Raw genomic sequence first — 27,084 nt, forward strand, 5'->3', positions numbered from 1 at the left:
ATTATTTTTGTTAGTGACATTGCTTGAAGGGTTAGAAGGAAAAGTTTCTTTTCGCAGATGAAGCAAAGATTTGCAGCAGAGTGGATACCTCAAGAGGAGTAGAGAATGTGAGAAGTGATCTACTAGAATTGGAAGAATGGTCCAATGTTAAGTAGTTAAAATTTAATGTGATAAAGTGAAGAGTGATGCACTTGGGGTATAGAAATCCAAAGGAGCTGAATGTGATAGGGGTGAGAGGGTGATATGCATGGACCAAGAGAGAGACCTTGGTGATACTGTTTCTTGAGATTCTTGGACACTTTGACAAGACGGTAGCCAAAAGCCAGAAGAATGCTAGGCTGCATAGAAGACATAGCCAGTAGAAGGGGAAGGAGGTGCTAATGCCACTGTACAGGTCATTGGTGAGGCCCCACTTTGAGTACTATATTCAGTTTTGGAGGCTGTATCTCACTAAGAATATAAAGACTTGAAGCTGTTCAGAGGAAGGCAACAAAAATGGTATGGAGATTGCACCAGAAGACACATGAGAGGAAACTTGAAAACCTGAATATGTATACTCTAGACGAATGGAGAAACAAGGGTGTTGTGATGCAGACCTTAATATATGTAGGGTATTAATATACAAACAAATCTTTTTCAGAGATGAAGAGGTGGTATAACATGTTGCAAGGATATAAACCAAAAAGTAATGTCAAGAAGTACTTTTTCACGGAAAGTGCGGTGGATGCTTGTAATGCCCTCCCTATTGTGTGGACAGAAGGAATGACAATTCAAAAACTTGTGGGATACACACAGATCCATAAATATAGGAAGAGGATGTAGGCAAAACTTAAATAACCTTTACACTTCAAACAGCATGTACAACCCTAAACATGGCACAGTAGGTACAACTCTATTCATTCTAATGGGCAGACTAGATAGACTATACTAGTCTTCATCTGCCATCATTTTCTTTTATTGTCAAATCTGAGGTCTGAGGCCCTCAACCATATAAGCCTATGAGTGCTGAAACCTACTGTGGAGGTTCTTGTTGCTGTCTTAAAAACAGAAGCTATATTGATCAGTGCAGGGGGCCCAGTTGGGAGTGTTCCCTATACTCTAATACTGTGGAGACCAAGGTATAGCGCAGTAATACTGTACTTGCCTTTTAAGTGTTGCTTCATAGCTTCCTGATGTCTTTTAAAATTTATTTGTTTATTGAATAATAGAAAAAAACATTAAACAAAACTATTGAAAACAGCTTATGACATACTGTGTTTCTACAGTACATGGCTTAAACACTCTGAATATCAAATCCTCCCTACCCAGTTAGCTCAGTTAACAAGCAGCAGAGCATCTCGGGAAATATTGTGCAGTCTCATGGGGTTATAATTGTGGCAAAAATTATCACAAGTCCCAGGCTAATTACATTCAAACCATAGGATCCCAAATCTTCATCATTATTACTGCTATTGCTACTACACTTTTTATAGCCTGCAAACACCATAATGTTTGCTGTGGGTAACAACAAGTGACTGAACAAGTTTCAGAAATTACAATATAAGGAACAATATACAGCCATATTCATAAAAAGATCAAAAGTCTATTTCTAATAAAATTTATTAAAAAGAATTGTTGTCTTGTGCAATTCTTTAAAATGAAGATAACCATATATCTGTATAAGAAAAGAAAGAGAATTGTTCAGCTTGATAAGAAAATGAGAGAAACTTTAATAAAAATTGATTCCTAGTGGGAGGGGGGGCCAAGATGGCAACCAAGCAGGTTGTGTGAGATATACCCTTTTTTCTTCAAAATATGCCAAAAAGGAAGGGTAAACCGAAGGGACCACCCCTCCCGAAGCAAAAACCCTCCTTACCGAGACAGTTGTGTATCTCCTCATTTTTGGTTTCAACCCCGCTTACGGGCGTTTCTGCTACTGGGGCAAGGAAGAGCCCTGGTCAGGAGAGTGATTTATCACTCAGCCTTTTGGGACCTGCTACTCCTCCCCCGCAACCAGACGGAACTGCTGTACCGAGTGCTGAAGAAAAAACAGACTCGAAGGGGTGGCGTATTCCCTCAATGGAAGCGGGTAATGAAAACATCTCTGTGGAAGGAAAGATAGTACAGCGACTTTCAGCAAAGGCATCTGGTGATACAACGGCAAGCGCAAATACAAATATTGATCTACAAGAAGAAATTTCTCTGTGTACTATGGCCGTTCAACCGTTAGTAAGGCCTTCTGAAATTTCGCTGGAATCAATCTGGTCTGCCCTTGAATCTCTGCATAAGGTCTGTACATCTTTTATCTCTGTTTCATTAAATAATACAACTCAAATAAGAACTTTAAAAGAAAAGGTTGAAGGCATTTTGAATAAACAGTCTAACTTAGAAAAAGATGTTGCTAAAGTATTAGAACAGGCTGAAGTCTCTGGAGATCGGTTATTGCTTTACCGAAAAATTGAAAACTTAGAGAACTCATCTAGAAATTTGAATCTTCGTATATTGAATTTTCCACAATCTCAATATGTCACTCCGAGAGACATGTTTATAAAATTCCTATGAGAGGTTTATACAGAACACTCTCTTCCACCTTTGCAGAGATTATATTATTTGGATTTGAAATCAAACAACAAATGGTTTCAACGCAGCAGGATAACCTTGTGGGAACATTAAATGTTACAGATTTTCTGGAACAATCTATAGAGAACATTGAAACCAGGGCAACTCTAGTTGTCATTTGTATTCCTCCAAGATAAAGAAGCTCTACTAAGACTATATTTCAAAAATATTCATCCAGAATTTAAAGGAAGTAAAGTTTCAATATTTCCTGATATTTCCAGATGGACACAACAGAGAAGAAAGAGGTTTTTGGATATGAAATAAGAATCTATTGGGTTAAAAGCATGTTTTCAATTGAGATTTTCTTGTAAATGTTTGTTATTATTTAAAGATGAGAGATGGTTTTTTTTTTTTTTTTGAACCAGAACAATTACGTAGTTTTCTTAATTTGCAGAGCAACAAGGAACAGCCTTAGATATGAAACGGTCTAATAAATAAGGGGTTACCTCCTGCTTATTTCTTTTGGACTAGTTCTACTGTTAAACCAACTTCCAATGGTGGTATTAACATTTTGGTATTTCTCCCCTCTTATTTGTGGACTGTTATACCCAATTATGTTGCATTATAAGAAAAAAGTGTTATTTTCGTTCATCTTTTTTTTCCCTCTCTTTCTTCTTTTTTTCTTATTTATTTTGTTCTTTTTCATGGTATTTCTATTCAGATGTATCTTTTCGAAGATTGTCTCTTTGTTATAAATGTGAACTTAATAAATATAAAATAAAAAAAAATTGATTCCTAGTAGGTCTAAGAGAAAAAAAAAATGTGCAGGTGTTGACCCATACATTGCAAGATAGGTCAAAGCAGCCACCTTAAATTGAAATCTCACTTCCAGCAGTAACCATTACAAATAAGATAACAAAGAGGTTATAAGTTTGTATTTATCAGCTGTGAAAATAACCCTGGCTGCTGCATTCTGCCCCATTGTAATTTAATCTTCAGTGACTTAGAGCTACCAATATAGAGTATCATTGGTAAGACACAACCATTCTCTATCATGTTACTAGCTGTAGTGATCTTTTGAATCCAGCTTCCAGTATTGAAAGACCACAGATAAGTCTGCCTAGTTTTGCTTTTCTTTGACCATTATTTGTATAGATTTACAGATAGATTTTGCAGGAAACAGCCCACTAGTTTTAAGTTTATGTGCTCTTCTAAACATGCTTGTTTATTGATTATCTCATTGATGTCTGTTAATCTGAACACTGGAATTAAGGCTGTTTGTAATCTGTATTGCTGTTTCTCTCTGATCAAAAGTGTGCTGAAGCCCTCCCCCCATCCCCCACCTGGTCTCTTCTAAACAGTTTTGAATTGCCTGGGTGTGGTTTAAAATTCTACTTGAGGTAACTGGAGCCTCCCATGAGATTGTTTGAATCCAGCTTCCAGTATTGAAAGACCACAGATAAGTCTGCCTAGTTTTGCATGTCTTTGGCCATTATTTGTATAGATTTACAGATAGATTTTGCAGGAAACAGTCCACTTGTTTTAAGTTTAGGCCCACCCACCCCATGATTTACACTTCCTAAATAGCCTTCCCAACTACACTAATTATCACAAATTTATTCCACCCAAATTACAACTGTTTCTGAAAGTAAGCCATTCATCAACACATTTTACCTTGGCTTATATTCTATCTGATTGTAAGTGTAGGATTACACACATGCACTAGCAGTGTACAGATAATGTCTTATATCTCGACCGATGATTGTGCATAGTCTAACACTGATTTCTGTTCAGAACCTTAGTACTATTGAAATGTGAAAATTTGATATCTCATAATACCCCTAGTTTCTCTCAATTGTATATACATTGATGCTACCTCTGCTACCACCAACCAGTCCTCTTATCCCATCAGTACACAGTGTAACTATCCATTCATAGTCCCATTCTCCCATTCCTTTACCTTCCTATACCCCCAGACCAGTAAGTCCAAACCTCCATCATCTAACCTACAGAAAGACACTCGCCCTTCGTAGCTCTCTTCTCCTTTACCCCCACCCCAACCAAGTCAAGCCACCCCAACCAAGTCAACAAAAACAACACACTCCATAGTCTCTACTCTCCTATGCCCAATCCAACCAAGCCTACAAGAACAACCGCACACACCAAAACCAACCCCTTCCACCCTCACCCCAACCGACCCTCCACGCACATATCCCCTATCCAATCAAAATCATCTCTCCAACATGCTATTCCTAAAAATAATCATTATCCATGCATTCACTATTATTCACGCAACTCTTAACACCCCCCCCCAACAGAAATCAACATGATACCAGTTCTTCACCATCACTCAAGAACACCCAAATCAATCACATCCCCACGAAACAGCAGCAACCACAGAAACCAACCAACGCCCAGACATCCATCTTCAAAAACAGAAACACTCCCACCTAAAACACCTAAAATGAGACAACTTATCAAAATCTGCCCTTCACTCCAGAATGCCGAACCACACCTATCTGTCCGAGTGGGATACATCAATGCAAGATCAGCAGTTAATAAAACCGAAATCATCACAGACTGGATTACATCTGACAACCTCGACCTACTGTTCATCACAGAAACCTGGGTCCGAAACTCAAAAGATCCCATCATAAATGATCTATCCCCCCTAGCTATAAAAGATCACACTGGCCTAGAAAAGACAAAAGAGTTGGAGGCATTGCACTCATTTACAGATCCAAATTCTCTGCAGGACTCATCTCAGAGTCCATTTCATCACAACTCTGGAGTGCTTCAATCAAACCTCATTGCCCCACACTATACGACCATTTAACCTGCATACTGTTTTACAGACCTCCCAGCAACTGGAACAACAACCAAACCATATTCATGGACTTTAAATCAAACACATGCGTTAACAATTCCAATATATTATCATTTGGAGACTTGAACCTTCATCTAGAAGACTCCAACTCTGCCCACACTTGGGAATGTAAAGACTTCCTCCAACTATGTGACTTCAACCTCCCTCCAATGCAACCAACCCACTTTAAAGGACACTCACTAGACATCATCACCCGCAAACACTCCACAGACCAAAACTTCCTCTTATCAGACGACCACTGGTCTGCTTCTCCCTGGTCTGACCATCACAGTGACCCTATCCATACAATGGCAAAAAAAAAGACCAGCCTAGAACACATGATCCCATAACAATTAGCACCAGAGGACGGATAGACAAAGAAACTTTCTGGCAACAAATCTATGACAACGACTGGTCAACAGATCCAAACTCAAACCACTGGTTCACAGAATGAGATAACAGATGCAGCCTTATTCTAGACGAAATCGCTCCAATACACTCCAAAACTCTGCGTAGACGAAACCCTTCACCGTGGTTTAATGACGAATTAAAAAATATAAAGACACAAACCAGAAAACTTGAAAATACTTGGAGCAAATCAAAAAACACTCTCACCCTTAATGCATGGAAGCAGACACAAAAGAACTACAAAAATGCCATTAAACGAGCCAAAAGATCCTATTATACAAAACAGATTACGTCTACCAGAGCACACATAAAAAAACAAAATCAAATTATAAAGAATCTGCTCAACACCGATCCAGTCACAATTTCATCCTCAAACTGTCCATCTGCTGACCAGCTGGCCAAATACTTTTAACGACAAAATTATCAATCTGTGCAACACGATTCCCCAAGATGATGTCAGTATCGACAGTTTCCTTGACAAACTGGATGCCAACATGGACGAAATCCCGGTAGACCGCTCCTGGACAAACTTCGTCCTCCTCACCACTGAGGAAATTTTCACAGTATTATCCAAACTCTCCAAGTCACACTGCCACCTGGACCCCTGCCCCGACTATCTAATGAAAAATGCGCCAGCATGATTCATTACAGACCTCACCACCCACTTAAACTTCCTACTTCAACAGGGCTCCTTCCCCACCGAGCACGGAAACATACTACTCACACCAATACCAAAAAACCCCAAGAAACCTGCAAATGACATCACCGATTACCGCCCTGTGGCCTCCATCCCTCTACTGATCAAACTAATGGAAAACAGAGTAACCTCCCAACTCATCAAATTTATACAAAAATTCTCCATACTGCATGAATCGCAATCGGGCTTTAGGCCTGCACACAGCATTGAAACGGTACTACTCACCTTAATATCCAAGTTCAAACAAGAAATATAATTTGGAAACAACATACTTCTCCTGCAGTTTGACTTACCTAGCGCATTTGACATGGTAAATCATGACGTTCTTACAAAACTGGACAAACTAGGGATCGGCGGAAACATTAAATGGATAAAAAGTTTTCTTCACCACAAGATCCTACGAAGTCAAATCAACCACAACAATCTCGTCTGCGTGGTCATCAAAATGTGGAGTTCCCCAAGGATTACCTCTATCCCCAATCCTCTTCAATCTTATGATGATCCCCTTGGCCAAGACCCTATCTAAACATGGACTAAACCCCTTCATTTATGCAGATGACGTTACCATATTCATCCCTTTCCAATCCAACCTAGCAGAAATCTCCGATAAAATAATCACTGACATGAGCATCTTAGCCTCCTGGGCTAACGCTTTTAAGATGAAAATGAATAAGGAAAAGACACAATGCCTAATTCTCTCATCTCAATACTCTACACTCCTCCCAACTACCCTGATTACCCCTGATGTCTCAATCCCTATATCTGACAATCTAAAAATCCTAGGAGTTACATTAGGCAATCACCTAACTCTGGAAACTCACACAAAAGCCATGACGAAGAAGATGTTCAACATGATGTGGGTGCTGAAACGAGTAAAACCATATCTCCCCCTAAAAACATTCCGCAGTTTGGTACAATCCACTGTACTTACCCACGCTGACTACTGCAATAGCATTCTCATTGGCTGTAAGGCCCAAATCTTGAAAAAACTCCAGACCGCCCAGAACACGGCAGCTAGACTCATTTTTGGTAAATCACGATTTGAAAGTGCAACACCTCTTCGTGAAAGACTCCATTGGCTCCCTGTCAACGAACAAATAAACTTCAAAGTCCAATCACTGATTCACAAGATTATCTACAGAAAATCTCTAAGCTACATGACCAACCTAATTGACCTACCAGCTAGAAACGGATCAAAATCCTCTCGAACATATCTCAATCTACACCTTCCCAACTGCAAAGGTCTCAAGTACAAAATGTACTATGCATCCAACTTCTCCGTTATAGGCAGCCAACTCTGGAATGCCTTACCAAGACCCATTCGAACAATTAGCGACCACCTACCCTTCCGGAAGTTGCTAAAAACTTACCTCTTCAAACAAGCCTACCCAAATGACCAGACTTAACCTATGAACCCACTCTACACCACTCCTACCTCTCCTACCCTACATCCCCTGCCCATTTCACCTATCTGAACCTATTTCCTAACAACTACATCATACCTCTACTATTGCTACAGCTGTGTGCTTTTTGTGATACTATGTAATTCCATACTTGTAAGCCACACTGAGCCTGCTACCGAGCTGGGAAGAGCGGGGTATAAATGCAACAAATAAAAATATAAATCTGCAGTAAATTCTTAAACATTCGTTCCTATTCTTCATAATGTGTTCTTAGAATATCCTCCCACTTTGCAATCTGTTTTACAGGGGGTGAAGTTTGCAGTGACAGTGCTCAGTAAAATTGTTATGCTTATGCTTACTCTACCAGTATCTTCATTTGTTACTCTCTCTAGGAGGGTTTCCTCAAGTAACAGCTCACACCAAGTCCTCCTTTTCAAAAAAAATCAACAATCTACCTTTAAGCAAATTGATCCCTTAGTCCCAACCCATAACTCCTTTGCCAGGTTTTCCTATTCTACAAGTATCCTGGCCTCAACCAACTACCTTAGTGAGTCTAATCCTTTCAGCTCCCCATGCTCTATCTATAGTTGAGGTTCAGTCTACCCAGGATGAGACCCTCCGCATGACATATAAGTGTTGCCTGAAAATAGTTCCTATTTGCTAGCAGCTTAGAATGGGTTTTTAGCAGAATAGCAAGAGCTTTAAGATAGGGATAGTAGAGCGGGACATTGTGCGTATTTCTGTCATTGAAGCCAAGGTAGCCCCTTTAAAGGAGTCTCACCAACCAAGTGCTGTTCCAACCTTACCCAGCTTTTTTTGTTGGTCCCTCTGACAAGCAAGCAAATATTTAATTTGAGCTGCTTGGTAATATGCTTAATGTTGCTCTTAAATTGTAACAAAACATTTCTTTGAACCTGAAGGGGCTTTTGCTTCCAAATATATTGGAATACTTTTTTATGCAGTGTCCTAAAGAATACCTCTGAAAGAGAGGGATAGGCAGAGCAATAAAAAAATATAACAGTTTGGGTAGAACCATTTTAACAGTATGAGCTCTACTAAGCCAAGAAATATTCAAGTGCTGCCATTTATCTAATTCATCCCAAAGAGATTTCATTAAAGCTGGCTAATTAACCTGATACAGTGTCTCTAAATTTGTTGTGAGGTTAATCCCCAGATATTGCAGAGTTTGCTTAGCCTAGTGGAAAGGAAAAGAGCATTGAATCGTATCACCATCAGCTGTATTCATCAGAATATTTAAGATCTGACTTATTCATATTAGCCTTAAAGCCAGACATATTTCCATATTCTTCCAGAGCTCTCATCACAGCTGGGAGTGATGTCGGGGGCTCAGTGATGGTGAACAAGACATCATCTGCAAACAGTAAGATTTTGTACTGTATCTCTCCCCCCCCCCCCCCTTATTGTGTGCTTAACTTTTGTCTGCTTACGGCTCACCTGTGCCAGTGGCTCCATTGCTATGGCAAATAATATGGGAGATGGAACAATCCCGTCTTGTCCCTTGAGCCAATTCAAAATTATCAGTAATAGTCCCAATGATCTGGGTTTAGTGTAGCTAGTCTGAATCCAGTCCACATAATACCCACTGATGCCAGTCTTCTCCAACACCTTAAAAAGATAGGGCCAATATACCCCGTCAAAGTCCTTTTCAGCATCGATTCCTAAAATTAAGTCTAGAATCTGCTGGGTTTTAACATACCAAATGAGATGGAGCACCCACCTAATATCAGAGGTTTTGCAACCCATAATGAATCCTGTCTGGTCATCCAGTGCCAATTAGGTCATATGTCTCTGTAGGTGCTAAGATGATCTGACTGCTCAGCAGCAAAATAGGCCAATAGGACTCACAACTAGTGGTATCTTTTCCCAATTTTAATATAATTGTGACCCCCCCCCCCCCCCCCCCAGTCTCCATGATTGTTGCATCTGAGCTCCCGTCCCCCAGTTGCTTCCCTCATGTGCCGGCGCCATCTTAGAAACCACAATGAGTTTATCTTGTTGGACAAACTGGATGGACTGTTCAGGTCTTTATCTGCTGTCATTTACTGCGTTACATTGTCTACTGACTCCGTTGACTGGTAAGCATAGATTTTTAGATCCAGCTTTTTCTTCCTCACCATTGTTTCTGTGGAACTTCCTTCAGACCTCATCTACCTCTCAAGGGTAAATAGATACCTCAGGGATTGCTAATTAATGGGGCTTTGGGGAGCTTGCTAAGTGGTCATCAGATCAGTGACATCACTTCCTGTCATCTTTATTAAATAAAATTTGCCAGCCCCACTTTCCAGGTAGCTGGAGAAGCCTAAGAAGTGGGAAGTGCTTGGCTAATTGTATTGAATGTTCAACACTGATGTTTCTTCATACATTGGTTCATGAAGAGCTGGTAAAAAGTGAGCATAGTATTCAGGAGCCTTTTAGTCTGTATAAATAGTTCATTTTCTTGTTAAAATGCTTTATAAAGAGGAGGGGCTCCCAGATTGTCTTCTGTATGTCTTTTAGGATCTTGTTCATAGGTACTTAACACGTCCTTTGTGTGGACTTGTAAAGTTCAGGGATGTGCAGTATTTCCACCCAGAGTTCATCATCTTTTTCTAAAGGAAATGGAATGGTTTGAAATATCTCCTATTTAAAATTGGTGAAGGAGATCTTCTGGCGGGAACTTTCCTTTTCATGGGTAGAGAGGGTCCCGACAGGAGACCATTTGACTGCTCTTTAGCAAAGTCCTGATCTATAGGTGGATCCCAGGAATACTTGTCTGTTTCAGAAAAGTGTTTTGTGGAGGAAGTCTGGTATAGGCCTTGTCTGCTAGCTAGGGGTAAGATGAAGACATAACCTTGTTTGTTAGGTTCTAGGTCTTGATTCAAATTGGTGTCTCAGAGCAGCTTTCTTTTCCATTTTACTGGATATGAGCATCAAAGCAGCCTATGCTGATGCACCTCTTTATCCCTGTTTCTTTGTTAAAGCTGTAGGCAGTGCATGAATCTTGAATGGGCTCCATGGGGAGTCTGTGTAGGTGGCTGTATTGCTGCAGGGAATAGAAACAAGTAGACTCTGCACCTCTTCAGTCCTTCCATCAAACAATTTGAGGATTTCTGGGGTCAAGATACCTTGATCTTTTGTAGGAATATTCATTTATTTTAAACACTTCTAACCCGCCTGTAAACTAGGCAGTTTCCATATAAACATACATACCAATGTAAAACAAAACATCTTCAATTAACAGAATTTAATGTAAAATGCTACTAACATAATCTAAAACATAAAGTGCTGCTGTCACAGCTTCTAAAACTGTACTATATCAAAGGAAGGCTTGAACAAAAAACTGTTTTTTAAATATCATTCCTGCTATAGAGAAAGCTGAGACCTGTGTATAGACATAATGTACTTAAGATACCAGTTGCAAACTCAGACGTGGAAAAATCCGATCTTTGGGACCTTCCTGATGTAGACAAAGTAAAAACTTGACCAAAATACCAAGGCATTTTACCATATATTACTTGATGAATTATACTCAAAACTTTATGCTGCACTTGATATTTCACAGATAACTAAGTTGTTTCAAAAGTGGAGTTACATGTTCAAATCTGGAAACACCAAAAACTAATCTAGTGGCTGCATTTTGTATTATTTGTAAATCTGATCCTATACTCTGGAACACCCAAATAAAGAGAATTACAATAGTCAATTTTTGACAAAATCATAGCCTAGATAACACTCCAGAAATCTACTGTACATAACATGGGTTTTAAATGAAACAACATCCACAATTGATGGAAAGTTGATTGACCTACATGAATAATTTTTTCTTTCATTTAAAGATGACAGTCCAAGATTACACCCAACAACCTTATCTCCTTTTGCACTGGTATATCAATTGCACCCACATGACGAGTCTGAGGCCAACATTCATTCTCCTTTTTCAGTTTTATCGACACTTAAGTTTATTAGCTGTCATCCACCTACAAATTGCATTCATACAAGATGCCAAATGTGAGGACAACTGTTCTCCCCATGATACTATTGTTAAAAAAAATTGTATATCATTGGCGTAAAGCCGGTACTCAACATCTAATGTTTTAAAAACTTCACACAAAGAGGCCATATATTTATTTATTTATTTATTTATTTATTTATTTATTTATTGCATTTGTATCCCACATTTTCCCACCTATTTGCGGGTGCAGTGTGGCTTACAATATGTTGTAAAGATGGAAGTACAATTGTAGCAGCTTGGTTATTGATTACAATGTGACGAGTTATGCAAAGACAAGTCAAGTATCATCGAGGGAAAAGAACAATTGAAAGAACAATGGAAAGAAACAGCAGAAGATGATAGGACAGCAGAATAGTAATAGGAGAACATTCTATAAAAAAAATAATAATATTATGAGTAATGGTATACATGTGGTAAAATTATTGATAGTGTGCGTAAATTTATTAACAGTGTGTGGACTTCATATGCTTTGATCTTTTCTATAAATTTTATCAAAGAGATGAGTCTTCAATAATTTGCGGAAGTTGGTTAGTTCGTAAGTCATTTTCAGGTTGCGTGGTAGTGTATTCCAGAATTGTGTGCTCATGTAAGAAAAGGTTGATGCATGTAGTGTTTTGTATTTTATTCTTTTGCAATTAGGGAAGTGGAGGTTGAGGAAAGTACGGGACGATCTTTTAGCGTTTCTGGGTGGTAGGTCTATTAAGTCGGACATGTAGGCTGGGGCTTCACAGTGAATGATTTTGTGGACTAATGTGCATACTTTAAAAGTAATGCGTTCTTTGAGTGGGAGCCAGTGCAGTTTCTCTCGTAAGGGTTTAGCACACTCGTATTTTGGTTTTCCGAAGATGAGTCTGGCTGCTGTATTCTGGGCTGTTTGAAGTTTTCTCAGTATTTGCTCTTTGCATCCTGCGTATAGTGAGTTGCAGTAGTCCAGATGATTGAGCACAAGGGATTGCACTAGGCTGCAAAAGACGGATCTTGGGAAGAGTGGTTTTATTCTTTTCAGTTTCCACATGCAGTAGAACATCTTTTTAGTTGTGATGTTTGCATGAGTTTCGAGTGTTAGGTGGCGGTCAATAGTGACTCTAAGGATTTTTAAGGTTCCTGAGATCGGAAGGTTTAGGTTTGGTGTGTTTATAGCGGTAAATTCATTCGTGTTGTATTGGGAGGTAAGTATTAGGCATTGAGTTTTTTCTGCATTTAGTTTTAGTCGAAAGGCATCTGCCCAGGTGTTCATGATGTGTAGACTTTGGTTGATTTCATTGAAGATTTCTTTGATGTCATGTTTGAAAGGGATGTATATTGTTACATCATCAGCGTATATGTATGGGTTAAGGTTATGGTTTGATAGGAGTTTTGTCAAGGGGATCATCATTAGGTTGAAAATTGTTGGTGAAAGAGGTGATCCTTGTGGTACTCCACATTCAGGTGTCCATGTGGCAGACGTAGTTGAATTTGATGTGACTTGATATGAGCGCAGAGTTAAGCTGAGCTGTAGTGTAGGGTGTATTATACTATTTTCTTACCTATATAATAAATTAATATATTTCACAGCAGTGACTTTACTTTTATTCCAGTTCTCTCTAACAGAAGAAAAGTTCTGGTGTAGGCCCAGAACAGCCAGGTTCCTTTATAATATATAACCCCTGGACAGAGCTAGGGAGTTGGTTTAGCCAGACTCCTGTAAACGGAACCTGGGAATTACTCATTGAGTAGCTTTGCCCAGAAGAGTTATTCATCCTATAAATGCTTATAAAAGCAGATCTGTGTGGGACCCCTCTCAAAACAGGAATAGATTTAGAAACCCCTCCTCTGCTCTGAACTAACAAAACATGGTCAGACAAATAAGATGCAAACCAGTCAATCATACACTTTACCCCCTATACTAAGCTTCTCTGGCCTAGCTAACAAGATATCTCCAACTGAATCGAAGGCAGGTGACACATCCAATGAAATTAGACAATAACATTAATTTTTATCAATACCCCTTTTCATGGTATCTGCTGTAGAAATTAATAACATCTCCACACTGAGCTTTTCTAAAAACCATATTGAAATCTATTCAAACAATCATTGTTTTTCCACAGAATTTTCAAGTTGTTGCAAGACAACCTTCTCAATAACTTTTCCCCAAAAGAGACCACAAAAATTGGCCTGTAACTACTTATACTTCCAGGATTTAATTTCTCATTTAAAAAAAATGGTTTAACTGTAGCTTCTTTACAAACTTCTAGAACCTCACTCTCACTAAGGGATTTACTAATAATACATGTTAGCGGCAATGCTATTTTATGATTCATTTGTCGGACAACCCCAGACAAACACGGGTCAGATAAAGACTGAGTTGGAGTAATTACAGAAACCATTCTTGTCATTTCCTGAACCCTCGTCGCCTCAAACTCAACCCATATAGGTTCTGTAATCAATGCTTTATGATCTTTCAATTGAGGACAACAATCATCCATCCACTGTTCAAACATGGTCAAAAAATCAGCATAGGCCATAGCATCATATTCACTTCTCTGATCTATGTCCTTATACCCTTCAATCAAATACTTTACTGTATGATACAGTTCCTGCGGTCTATTCAGAGCATCTTGTATTCACTTACAGAAGTAATCATTTTTCATGCGTTCACATAAATCAAAATATTCCAGTAAACGTTATTTTAACTGAGTGTTGTCATCTTGTCATTTAAGGTGAATGGGTAGCATCCTCAGTCTCTCCCATGATATTGAAGAGGATGAGCAGCCCTATTCATGGGGCTGCTTCAATGCTCTAACAGTGACCAACGTTGGACTTCATTGATGGACTATTCCAAAGGCCCACATTGATAGGTGTGAGGGTGGCTGTCTTCTCACTGTCTGTACATTTCCTGCATTCAACATGGGTCAGTGCCTCTGGTGCTAAGGTTTTGGGTTGGACTTACTTAAACTGCAGAGCTCTCTTCTTTACTCTTCATTGCTACCAAAACTTTTATATGAGATTAGCTGACACTTATGAGAGTTTGAGGATTCAGGGGCCAAGGTACCCCTGGCACATTATATGGGGGTTCTTTTTTTTCTGGAATGTTAAATGAAAAATAGTCAAAGCAGCCTCAGCTGAACCTACATAGATTGCAAATTATCAGTGATTGCTGACAATGCAGTTGTGCTATCCCGCTTGTGTATGAGAGTTCTGCCCAGGCCTGGACCTGCCTGTACCAACCGAATGCTGGAACTGTATTGCTTACAGCATTGGTTTTGTGGGACAAAGGTGAAAGAAGGTCCTATGCTACTTAAAAACAGAGAAAAATGAAAAAAACAGATAAACCATATGGTTATCCAGTCTGCCCATCCATACCATCTACTATCCCTTTTTCTCCCTTAAAGATTCTATGTACTTATCCCAAGCTACTGTAGTTATTCACTGCAATGTACAGGATCAATCCAGTTGTGAGACTTGGTACCTAGAGACAGACTTTATTAGTGCAAACTCTTTATTCATGTCACAACATTGGATTCCAGATGGGTCTGTGTTATGCTGTGTCAGAGAGCCTCTGTGCTGCGGATACCATGTGGACACTTTAGCCCTAATTGGTTCTTTTAGCAAAAACAATCTCCTGTGCTACCAATCATGGGAGTTTCTTTTGAGATATCACAGAACTGAAACTTATGACTGCTGGAGAGAGATGAGAGCGAGCCCACTCTTGCCGATACTATGCCTGATAAGTTGCATTGTACTTTGACATGCAACCATTTATATACTTCTACAGGCATTTGCCTAGGATTCTGAGCTACATCCTGGGTACCCTGCTTGTGGATAAAGACTGTAATGGACACTGTACTTCTGCATATCTATCCCTCTATCTCTTCCTCTGTACCTGTGCTCACCTATTGAGTACATGTCAGTTGGAGCTGATGTTAGACCAGTTGTTGGAGCTTCCTGGACACTATCAGGTTGCAGGCAAACCGGGAATAGATAGCAAATGTAATAAAACATAATCAGGGTACTTTGTTCTTAATCTACTGCCCAAAGTAGTGTTAATTTTGTGTTATCTTGTAAACTTGTTATATTTGTAAGCCGCATTGAACCTGCTAATAAGTGGGAAGTGCGGGGTATAAATGTTACAATACAATACAATTAATTTGGAAAGTGTGAGCTGAACTAAGGGGTTAGTAGAGCTTAAGTTCTGTGTGGTTTTTTTTTTTGTGGCTTATCCAATGCATTATAGTAGTGATAGGAGTTATAACTGAAATATTTTGGGAAAATATTATATTATTGGTAGTATTCTTTTATATAGCTGTGCTAAGGTAAGTGAACCCTTCTATTTTTTTGGACGAGTCAGTTTCTGTTACTAGCCTATGAGGGAGCGCTTAGGCGCTGGGGAGCAGGTGTGAGGGGTACCCCTGTTTATATAGAGAGCCACATGATCTCACCCCTGATTGCCCCAGAGAAGCAGGTTTTGAACCAGTAAAGCCATAGTTCAAATCCTACTTTCTCCAATTGGGACCATGGGCAAGTCATCGATAGATAATGTTTTCAGATTGGTGGACATTAATGGCTCATCCTCCACACTGCAGTTAGAACAAGGCTTGGATATAAGCAAAATTGGATTCCTCAGAGGCAGAGACTCAACCAGATAAAACAGTGGCCCCATCTCTGAGATGAGGATTGATCAAGGGATGGCCAGAAAGGAATGCTGTCTAGCCTTTGCTTAGAGACTTCCTCAGAATTTGCTTGCCCTGATCCTGTCTTAGTGTGGAACTCTGTTTTAACTCGTTTTAGATCCAACTATGTTAAACTCTAACTTGAGCATCAGCTTACAGTAGGCCTTTATCAGCGCCCCACCCCATATCAGCCTCAGGACTATTCTAGTACAGCCCCAGGTGGTTCCTGTGCCAGTCTCCTTACAGCATGTGTACCCTACAGCAGTGAATCTTAACTTCATTAGATTTCTGCATTTTCTTAGTGATTTTTTTTTAAACTGCAAAGCTTTTGATTATTCCTCAGGGTTTCTTAGATTACTCTTCCTTTTGTCTTATTTCCTCAGGAGTACCTTTTGTTGCTTTTTTTGGTGTGTGCAAAAACAAAAAAAAAATCCATCCCTACTACCTCCTCTGTAATATCATTTATAAAGGTACTTAACAGAGTTGGATCTAGGACAGGTACCTGAAGATTCCATAGGTAGCCCCTTTTTCTTTGGAATGAACATAGTTCACCACTAACCTTTGCCAGTCACTTAACCAGTTTCTATCCATTTTATAACTGAGTCCACAACTGCCAAGGAGTAAGATAAAAGTTCATCCACATCACTGTTTTTCCTTTCCTGGCAACCAAGCTATGTCATTCCTTAGCAACAGACATAAGACGGATAACACGCGGCACCTAGATAATATTTTAGTTAGTGCCGGGGAGGAGCCTATGACATAGGAAAATGTGGCGGGGGGGGGGGGGCATGCTGTGGAAGCCAAATTTAAACTCCTTAACCAAGGTGGGACCAGGCTGCTGGCATCAGCATTTAAAAAGGAGAGAGGGCAGCTTTTAGGAAACTGGGGGAAGGTCGACAGTCATGCATGGTTCGGAATAAGGTATCTTTCAAAGATATCACCAGGACAGGGAAGATAGGGCGTCCTGATAGTGAGGTTGCAGTAGAGACCATAGTAGACCAGGATTCTTTAAATAAAAAGCAGATAGATTGCACATTATCACTGTCAACTGCTGAGCAAGATCTAAATAGGAACAACAGACATGGTTTGAAATGTCTATATGCAAATGCCAGAAGCCTAAGAAATAAGATGGGAGAGTTAGAATATATTGCACTAAATGAAAAAAATAGATGTAATAGGCATTTCTAAGACCTGGTGGAAGGAGGATAACCAGTGGGACACTGTCATATGAGGATACAAATTATAGTGATAGGGTGGATCTAATTGGTGGAGGGATAGCATTGTATGTTAGGGAGGGCCTTGAATAAACTAAAAATTTTGCAGGTCACAAAACACATCTTGGAATCTCTGTGGATTGAAATTCCTTGTGTAGAGGGAAAAAGGATAGTGATAGTACTACCGTCCAACTGGCCAGGATGAACAGACAGATAGAAATGTTATCAGAAGTTAGGCTAACAAACTGGGGAATATAATAATAATGGGTGATTTTAATTACACCGATATTGACTGGATAAATGTAATACCAGGGAATGCTAGAGAGGTAAAATTCCTTGATGAAATCAAAGACTGCTTTATGGAGTAGTTGGTTCAGGAGCCAACAAGAGGAGGAACTATACTAGACCTTAGTGGAACACATGATTTGGTGCAGGAAGTAATGATGCTGAGGCTGCTTGATAACAGTGATCATAACATGATCAGATTTGATATAAGTTCTGGATTAAGTACCTTGTTTACCTTGTGAGCTGTCTGAGCTACGCTGGGCATTTTCAGACTTGGTTTGGCTGTAAACTGATGTTACCTGTGTCTTAATATCTTCCTGATAAACTGCTGACTCTATCTGCTTCTGTATTCTATCTTATTAAATAAACCAAAACAAAACTGTCTTCACTTGCAGAGGGTCTGACCTCTAAAAGTTTCTAATCTGTCTTCATCCTATTGCCTATAATTTAAAATTGCTGTTGAATTGTGATTTAATATTTTTATGCTGGTACTGTCTTAAAGGTGCTTTTATTGAACTGTGTTTTGAGCTTCTGTGCCAGTGATTTCATATTTTTATGCTGGAATTGTCTTAAAGGTTCTCTCATTAGAACTGTGCCAAGTGACTTAATTCAATCAGTTTGGTTACATAGCATCTGGTGACTCATAGACTGCATACCTGTGGAGGAGGGGCAATTTGTGGTGAAAGAAAAAACAGAACTAAAGTTTACCTTGTGAGTTGTCTGAGCGTGCTGGGTATTTTCAGACGTGGTTTGATTGTAAACTGATGTTACCTGTGTCTAATATCTTCCAGATAAACTGCTGACTCTACCTGCTTCTCTATTCTATTAAAAACAACAAAACAAAACTGTCTTCACTTGCATAGGGTCTGACCCTATATACCCACCCACCCCTCATCCTTTCACTTGCAGAGGGTCTGACTATATAGTCCCACCCAACCCTAGGTGAACTCCCTTTATATAGGGCAATCAATGGACAAGTATCTTAATTGCATCATAATTGGTCAATCCTCCTTGTTATCCCCTATCATAGTTCACCTTTTCACACTTCTGAATCACAACAATATGACCTTCATTCAGTGCAATGCATGTTCTGCTTTAATCCTAAGGAAAACTATCTGGAACCTTAGAGCTTGTCCTATCTGTCTCCAAATATCAGCTTTGAAAAACAAAATCAACAAACTCAAGAATGAATTAGCTATAACTAAAAAAGTATCCAGGATTACTTGATTCCCGGCTAATTTACCACAACCACTGCCATAGAGAATGAAACAGAGGAATAGAGGGGTCACAGTAGGCTCTGGTAGACTAAGATTTGTGACACAGAAACACTCATCTTCCCAACCTTTGCCCCTGTCAAATCTTCTGCTGCATTGCATCATTATGATGTTGAAAAAAGAAGTACTGTGGTGGAACCAGAGTCAAGGAAAGTAGCACAACCCAAGAAACATCCCCCAAACAATGACAGATTGGTGAAAAGCAGAAAACTCTTACTGTTCGGAGACTCTGTTATGAGAATCATTAGCTTAGGAGCACAGTTCAGGGGTTCCAACCTAGTGAAATGTCTTCCAGGATCTTCGGCTATCAGATGTACTGACCAAATACTGAATGTGATCTGAGAAGAGCAAGGCTTCAAATACTGATGTAATTCACTTGGGGACAAATGACCTGGCCAACAATAGCAAGTTTACAGCACAGAGAGCGTTCCAGAAGCTTGGGGAGGGACTGAAATCTTTGGCTTGGACTGTGGCTTTTTCTGAAGTAATTCCTACATGGGGATAGGGAGAGGAAAGACTTGAGTCTTGGTATATAGAAGAAGGTTTTAGATACATAGGAGCATGGGGTAATACGTGGAAAAATAACAGGTTGTACTGTAATGATGGACTACATCTTTCTGTGACGAGACAAAGGATCCTTGGGGAGAAATTCAGACAGTATGTTTCTAGACATTTAAACTACAAGGCGGGGGTGACATAAGGAAACAAGGAAATTCAGATAGTCACCCCCAAAATAAACATGATGGCAGAGGGGAAAGGTCATCTAAATATAGAAAACCACCTAAACTCACTAAGCACATGAAAATCAATGGACACAAATGCTCGTAGGCTAAGTAAAATTGTTCGACTTGCAAGCCCTAATGTTTGAAGAAAACTTGGATATTGTTTCTATTAGAAAGCCCAAACCAAAGATATTCCATGTATTAAAAAAGGAGGAAGGAAGAACAAATGAAAGCAGGTATGGTTAAAAAGTGAGGTGCAGTTAGCTATTAGAACCAAAAATGTAATCCTTCAGAGTATGGAAGAAAAACCTGACGAAAAATAACCGGAAACAGCATAAGGAATGGCAAGTCAAATGCTGATAAGGAAAGCAAAGAGAGACTTTGAAAAGAAGACTGCGTTGGAGACAAAAACACATAGTAAAAACTTTTTTAGGTATATTAAGAAGCCAGTAAAAGAATCATTTGGACCACTAGATGATTGAGGGAAGACAAAGCCATAGTAGAGAGATTAAATGAATTCTTTGCTTCAGTTTTCACTGAAGATGATGTGAAAGAGATACTGGTGCCAGAAATGGTATTCAGTTCTGACGAGTCAGAGAAACTGAATCAAATCTCTGTAAACCTGGAAGGTGTAATGGGGAGATTTGACAAATTGAAGAGTAGCAGATCACTAGGACTGGATGGCATACATCCCAGAGTATTGATAGGATGGAAAAATGAACTTTAAGAATTGTTAGTAATATGTAATTTATCTTTAAAATCAAGCATGATACTAGAAGATTGTAGGGTGGCCAGTGTAACGCTGATTTTTAAAAAGGTTCTAGAGGTGATCTGGGAAATGACAGACCGATGAGCCTGACGTCGATGCCAGGCAAAATGTTAGACTATTATAAAGAACAAAATTACAGAGCATATACTTAAGCATGTATTAATGAGAGAAAGCTAACATGGATTTAACGAAGGGAAATCTTGTCTCACTAATCTATTACATTTCTTTGAAGGGGTGAACAAACATGTAGACAAAGGTGAGCCAGTTGATATTGTGTATCTGGATTTTCAAAAGGCATTTGACAAAGTACCTCTTGAAAGACTCCAGAGGAAATTGGAGAGTCATGGGATAAGAGGTAGTGTTCTATTGTGGATTAAAAACTGGTTAAAAGATAGAAAACAGACAGTAGGGTTAAATCAGTATTCTCAATGGAGAAGGGTTGATAGTGGGATCGCTGCTTTTTAACATATGTATAAATGATCTATATATGGGAATAACTAGTGAGGTAATTAAATTTGCTGATGACACAAAATTATTCAAAGTTGTTGCAAGAGGATTGTGAAAAAGTGCAAGACGACCTTATGAAACTGGAAAGCCAAATGATAGATGACATTTAATGTGAGTAAGCGCAAAGTGATGCATGTGGGAAAGAGGAACCCAATCTATAGCTATGTGATACAAGGTTCCGCGTTAGGAGTCACCTACCAGGAAAAGGATCTAGAAGTCATCATTGACGTTATGTTGAAACCCTCTGCTCTGTGTGCTGTCAGCAAAAAAGCAAATAGAATGTTAGGTATTATTAGGGAAAGAATGGAAAATAAAAATGAGGATGTTATAATACCTTTGAATCACTCCATGGTGCGACAACACCTCGAATACTGTGTGCAGTTTTGGTCTCTGCATCTCAAAAAAGATATAGTGGAATTAAAGGTATAGAGAAGGGCAATGAAAATGATAAAGGGGATGGGACAACTTCCCTATGAGGAAAAGTTGCAATGTCTAGGGCTCTTGAGCTTGGAGAAAAGACGGCTGAGGGGAGATATGATAGAGGTCTATAAAATAATGAGTGGCGTGGAACAGGTAGAGGTGAATCGCTTGTTAACTCTTTACAAAAATACTAGGACTAGGGAGCACGCAATGAAACTACAAAGTATTAAATTTAAAACTAATTGGAGAAGATATTTCTTCACTTAGTGTATAATTAAACTTTGGAATTCATTGCCAGAGAATGTAGCAAAAAGTTAGCTTAGCGGGGTTTTAAAAAGGTTTAGATATCTTCCTCAAAAGTCCATAAGCTATTATTAAAGTGGACTTGGAAAAATTCACTGCTTATATATAGGATAAACCTCCAAGCAATAAAAGTAGAATTTATACGGCGTATGCAATCAGCATGATGTTGTTTAAGCAGGGGAGTCTCATAAGCCGCTAAGGTTAAATTTTGTTTTTTACAACCTTATTTGCGACAGTTGTAATCATCGGCTCTCCCTGCCAACCTCCTTCGGTATTTTTTTTAAAAATAATTTTTATAATTTTTCTTATTATCTTTTTTATCTTATTATCTTTTATCGATGCCTGATGTGTAATAATGCTTAGTGTTGCATACACATTGGGAGCTACACAGTAGGACAATCTAATACTGTGACAAGGCAGAGAGAGAGAGAGAATTACACCTACTGCACTACTAACATATTTCTGTATATCTAGGTTTTCAATATAACAATCTTCACTTCGGGCATACCAAAGTGATTTACGTTCTAAAAGCTCCCCCCCCCCCCCCCCCCCCAAAAAAAAAGGTTGAGAATAATTCCATAAAATTAAAAGGGTAGAACAGAATGAGAGCAGCTGAGGACAAAAAGACCAGAGACTTAAGAGAATCTGTTGAGTAAAAAGAAAGGAGGCATACTGTCTATGACCATAGTTTGCGGTACCTATGATCTGCCAAATAAAACTCCTACTTTAATGTGTATTGTATTTTTTAGACAGCAGAATGCGCAAATTGTTTCAGGGTATGATGATTTCAGCAAGGTTCTGTATTTGGGTTTGACTATATGTGTTGATGTACAGATTGAAATATTTCTGTTTACTGTTTTTAAAAGTTTGCATGTGAACCTTATTTTCATGACTAAAATTTCAGTTTTATTAATGGTTTAAAAAAAATGGATGGACTAATATATCCATATACATAGGAGAGTTTCTATAGATTTGTAGAATTTGCAACAAGTAGAGACAGTGTGTTATATGAACATTTTTTTTAATGTAACATTTTTTGCTAGTAGGATGGTCTGATTTAAAGCTTTATCAGTAGAGTTCCTTTCACTTGTGGGTAAAACTCAAATGTAACTTCTCTGCCACTGACTCAATGACTGTTTATTCAAATGATGGAAAAAAAACTTTGTGTAGGTTTCAGAAATGTACATTCTCCGAGGACAAGCAGGCTGCTTGTTCTCACTGATGGGTGACGTCCACGGCAGCCCCTCCAATCGGAACACTTTCTAGCAAAGTCCTTTGCTAGTCCTCGCGCGCTGATGCGCACCGCGCATGCGCGGCCGTCTTCCCGCCCGAACCGGCTCGTGCCGGCCAGTCTTCTTTTGTCCGTGCTCGGTACGGTTGTGTTTCGCCGTTCGCGCCCCTAAGTTGACCTCACGCGTCGTTTATCGACTGTGTCTTTCAAAAAAAAAAAAAAGGTGTCGAAAGGAGACCTTTATGGTCGGCTCCCTTCCCATACTTCCAGTTTTTGCCCCGGTAAGTTTTCTTTCGTCGTCGGGGTAGGCCCTATTTAGGCCTCGGTCGAAGTTTTTCTTCCCCCTAATTTTTGCGGTGCCTTTTTTGCCATTTCGAGTTTTGATCTCGCCGGCGCGATTTTTCCGCCCATGACATCGAAGTCTTCCAGCAGCTTCAAGAAGTGCACCCAGTGCGCCCGGGTTATCTCGCTCACTGACAGGCACGCGTCGTGCCTTCAGTGTCTGGGGGCTGAGCACCGCCCGCAGGCCTGTAGTCTGTGTTCCCTTTTACAAAAGCGGACTCAGGTAGCGAGATTAGCCCAGTGGAACGTTTTGTTCTCGGGCTCTTCGTCGGCATCGGCACCGGGAGTATCGACTGCATCGACGTCGTCAGCGCCTGGACCTTCATCTTCGTCCCCGAGTGCATCGAGGCATCGGCCCTCTGCATCGGGGCGTCATCGGAAGGCTGCGTCGGCGTCGGTGGTATCGAGACCTCCTCGTCTGCTGATGTCGTCGGACGGTGGTGCTTCGTCTGGAGTGCAGGTGAGGGCTGTCCATTCCCCTGCTGGTGGCGGTGAGCCTTCGGGTGGGTCTCCCCCCACCCTGAGGGCTCCTGCGGTACAGCCCCCCCGAGACCGACATCCTTCGGCCTCGGCCCCGAGGAAGAGACGGCTGGATTCTACGTCCTCCTCGTCGGTGCCGGGAAGCTCCGGTGACATGCTTCGTTCCAAGAAGTCGAAGAAGCATCGTCACCGGTCTCCTTCCCGTGTCGGCACCGAGAGGACCGCTCGCCCTCTGTTCAAGAGGTGTCGATGCGCTCCCCTTTGGACAGCCCGGAGCAGCCTCCACGCCCGGAACAGACTCTGACATCGACGCCTGCATCGACTTCCATGCCTTTTTCTGCAGCCGCTCTGAACGAGAGCCTCCGGGCCGTTCTCCCAGAGATCCTGGGAGAGCTGTTGCGCCCTACCCCTCCGGTACCGGGGGTGCTTGCGCCACCGGTACTGTTGAGTGAGGCGCCGGCTGGCCCTTTGCCCGGGGTGAGGTCTCCGGCATCGGTACCGCGTGCGGTATCGACTGCGGTCGCCTCCCAGGAAGGCTCCCCGACTACGTCGGCGGAGGGAGCTTCGCCGGTGCGGGCAAGGGAGTCTACCTCTTGACGCTCCCACCGTGGCCGTGGTTCCACGGAGTCGAGCCGGGCACGGTTGCAGACACAGGTCCGTGAACTTGTGTCTGACACCGAGGGTGAGGCCTCGTGGGAAGAAGAGGAAGACATCAGATATTTCTCTGACGAGGAGTCTGAGGGTCTTCCTTCTGATCTCACACCCTCTCCTGAAAGGCAGCTTTCTCCTCCCGAGAGTCTGTCTTTCGCTTCCTTTGTCCGGGAGATGTCTACGGCCATCCCCTTCCCGGTGGTTGTGGAGGACGAGCCCAGGGCTGAAATGTTTGAGCTCCTGGACTATCCTTCTCCACCTAAGGAAGCGTCCACAGTACCCATGCATCATGTCCTCAAAAAGACATTGCTGGCGAACTGGACCAAGCCATTAAGTAATCCCCACATCCCCAAGAAGATTGAGTCCCAGTACCGAATCCATGGGGACCCAGAGCTGATGCGCACTCAGTTGCCTCATGACTCTGGAGTTGTGGATTTGGCCCTAAAGAAGGCCAAGAGTTCTAGGGAGCATGCTTCGGCGCCCCCGGGCAAGGACTCTAGAACCTTGGACTCCTTTGGGAGGAAGGCCTACCATTCTTCTATGCTCGTGGCCAAAATTCAGTCCTACCAGCTCTACACGAGCATACACATGCGGAACAATGTGCGGCAGTTGGCGGGCTTGGTGGACAAGCTCCCCCCTGAGCAAGCCAAGCCATTTCAGGATGTGGTCAGGCAGCTGAAGGCGTGCAGGAAATTCCTGGCCAGAGGGGTGTATGACACCTTGATGTTGCGTCCAGGGCCGCTGCTCAAGGTGTGGTGATGCGCAGACTCTCATGGCTGCGTGCCTCCGACCTGGAGAATAGAATCCAGCAGCGGATTGCGGACTTGCCTTGCCGTGCGGATAATATTTTTGGAGAAAAAGTCGAACAGGTGGTAGAGCAACTCCACCAGTGGGACACCGCATTCGACAAGTTCTCCCGCCGGCAGCCTTCAGCTTCTACCTCTACAGGTAGAAGATTTTTTGGGGGAAGGAAGACTGTTCCCTACTCTTCTGGTAAGCGTAGGTACAATCCTCCTTCTCGACAGCCTGCGGCCCAGGCTAAGCCCCAGCGCGCTCGCTCTCGTCAGCAGCATGCGCCTCAGCAAGGCCCCTCGGCTCCCCAGCAAAAGCAAGGGACGAGCTTTTGACTGGCTCCAGTAGAGCATAGCCGACATCCCTAGTGTCAGTGCCGGGCGACCTGCCAGTCGGAGGGAGGTTGAAAGCTTTTCACCAAAGGTGGCCTCTCATAACCTCTGATCAGTGGGTTCTGCAAATAGTCCGGCAAGGATACACCCTCAATTTGGCGTCAAAACCTCCAAATTGTCCACCGGGAGCTCAATCTTACAGCTTCCAACACAAGCAGGTACTTGCAGAGGAACTCTCCGCCCTTCTCAGCGCCAATGCGGTCGAGCCCGTGCCATCCAGGCAAGAAGGGCTGGGATTCTATTCCAGGTACTTCCTTGTGGAAAAGAAAACGGGGGGGGGGGGGATGCGTCCCATCCTAGACCTAAGGGCCCTGAACAAATATCTGGTCAAAGAAAAGTTCAGGATGCTTTCCCTGGGCACCCTTCTCCCCATGATTCAGCAAAACGATTGGCTATGCTCTCTGGACTTGAAGGACGCCTACACGCACATCCCGATACTGCCAGCTCACAGACAGTATCTGCGATTTCAGCTGGGCACACGTCACTTCCAGTACTGTGTGCTACCCTTTGGGCTCGCCTCTGCGCCCAGAGTGTTCACGAAGTGCTTGGCTGTAGTAGCAGCGGCACTTCGCAGACTGGGGGTACACGTGTTCCCATATCTCGACGATTGGCTGGTGAAGAACACATCCGAGGCAGGAGCCCTGCAGTCCATGCAGATGACTATTTGCCTCCTGGAGCTACTGGGGTTTGTGATAAATTATCCAAAGTCCCACCTTCTCCCAGTGCAGAAACTCGAATTCATAGGAGCTCTGCTGGATTCTCGGACGGCTCGTGCCTATCTCCCAGAGACGAGAGCCAGCAACTTGTTGTCCCTCGTCTCGCGGGTGCGAGCGTCCCAGCAGATCACAGCTCGGCAGATGTTGAGATTGCTGGGCCACATGGCCTCCACAGTTCATGTGACTCCCATGGCCCGCCTCCACATGAGATCTGCTCAATGGACCCTAGCTTCCCAGTGGTTTCAGGCTGCTGGGGATCTAGAAGACGTGATCCACCTGTCCACGAGTTTTCTCAAATCCCTGTATTGGTGAACGATTTGGTCCAATTTGACTCTGGGACGTCCTTTCCAAATTCCTCAGCCACAAAAAGTGCTGACCACGGATGCGTCTCTCCTGGGATGGGGAGCTCATGT

General features: G+C 41.6%; 1 protein-coding gene across 1 annotated transcript in view; it reads left to right on the forward strand.

Annotated features, from left to right (window-relative positions):
* Window positions 1-27,084, forward strand: part of PDS5B (PDS5 cohesin associated factor B) — a 536,259-nt gene that overhangs the window by 254,911 nt on the left and 254,264 nt on the right.

Source organism: Microcaecilia unicolor, chromosome 4 (genome assembly GCF_901765095.1).
Source record: "Microcaecilia unicolor chromosome 4, aMicUni1.1, whole genome shotgun sequence".
NCBI classification, from domain to species: domain Eukaryota; kingdom Metazoa; phylum Chordata; class Amphibia; order Gymnophiona; family Siphonopidae; genus Microcaecilia; species Microcaecilia unicolor.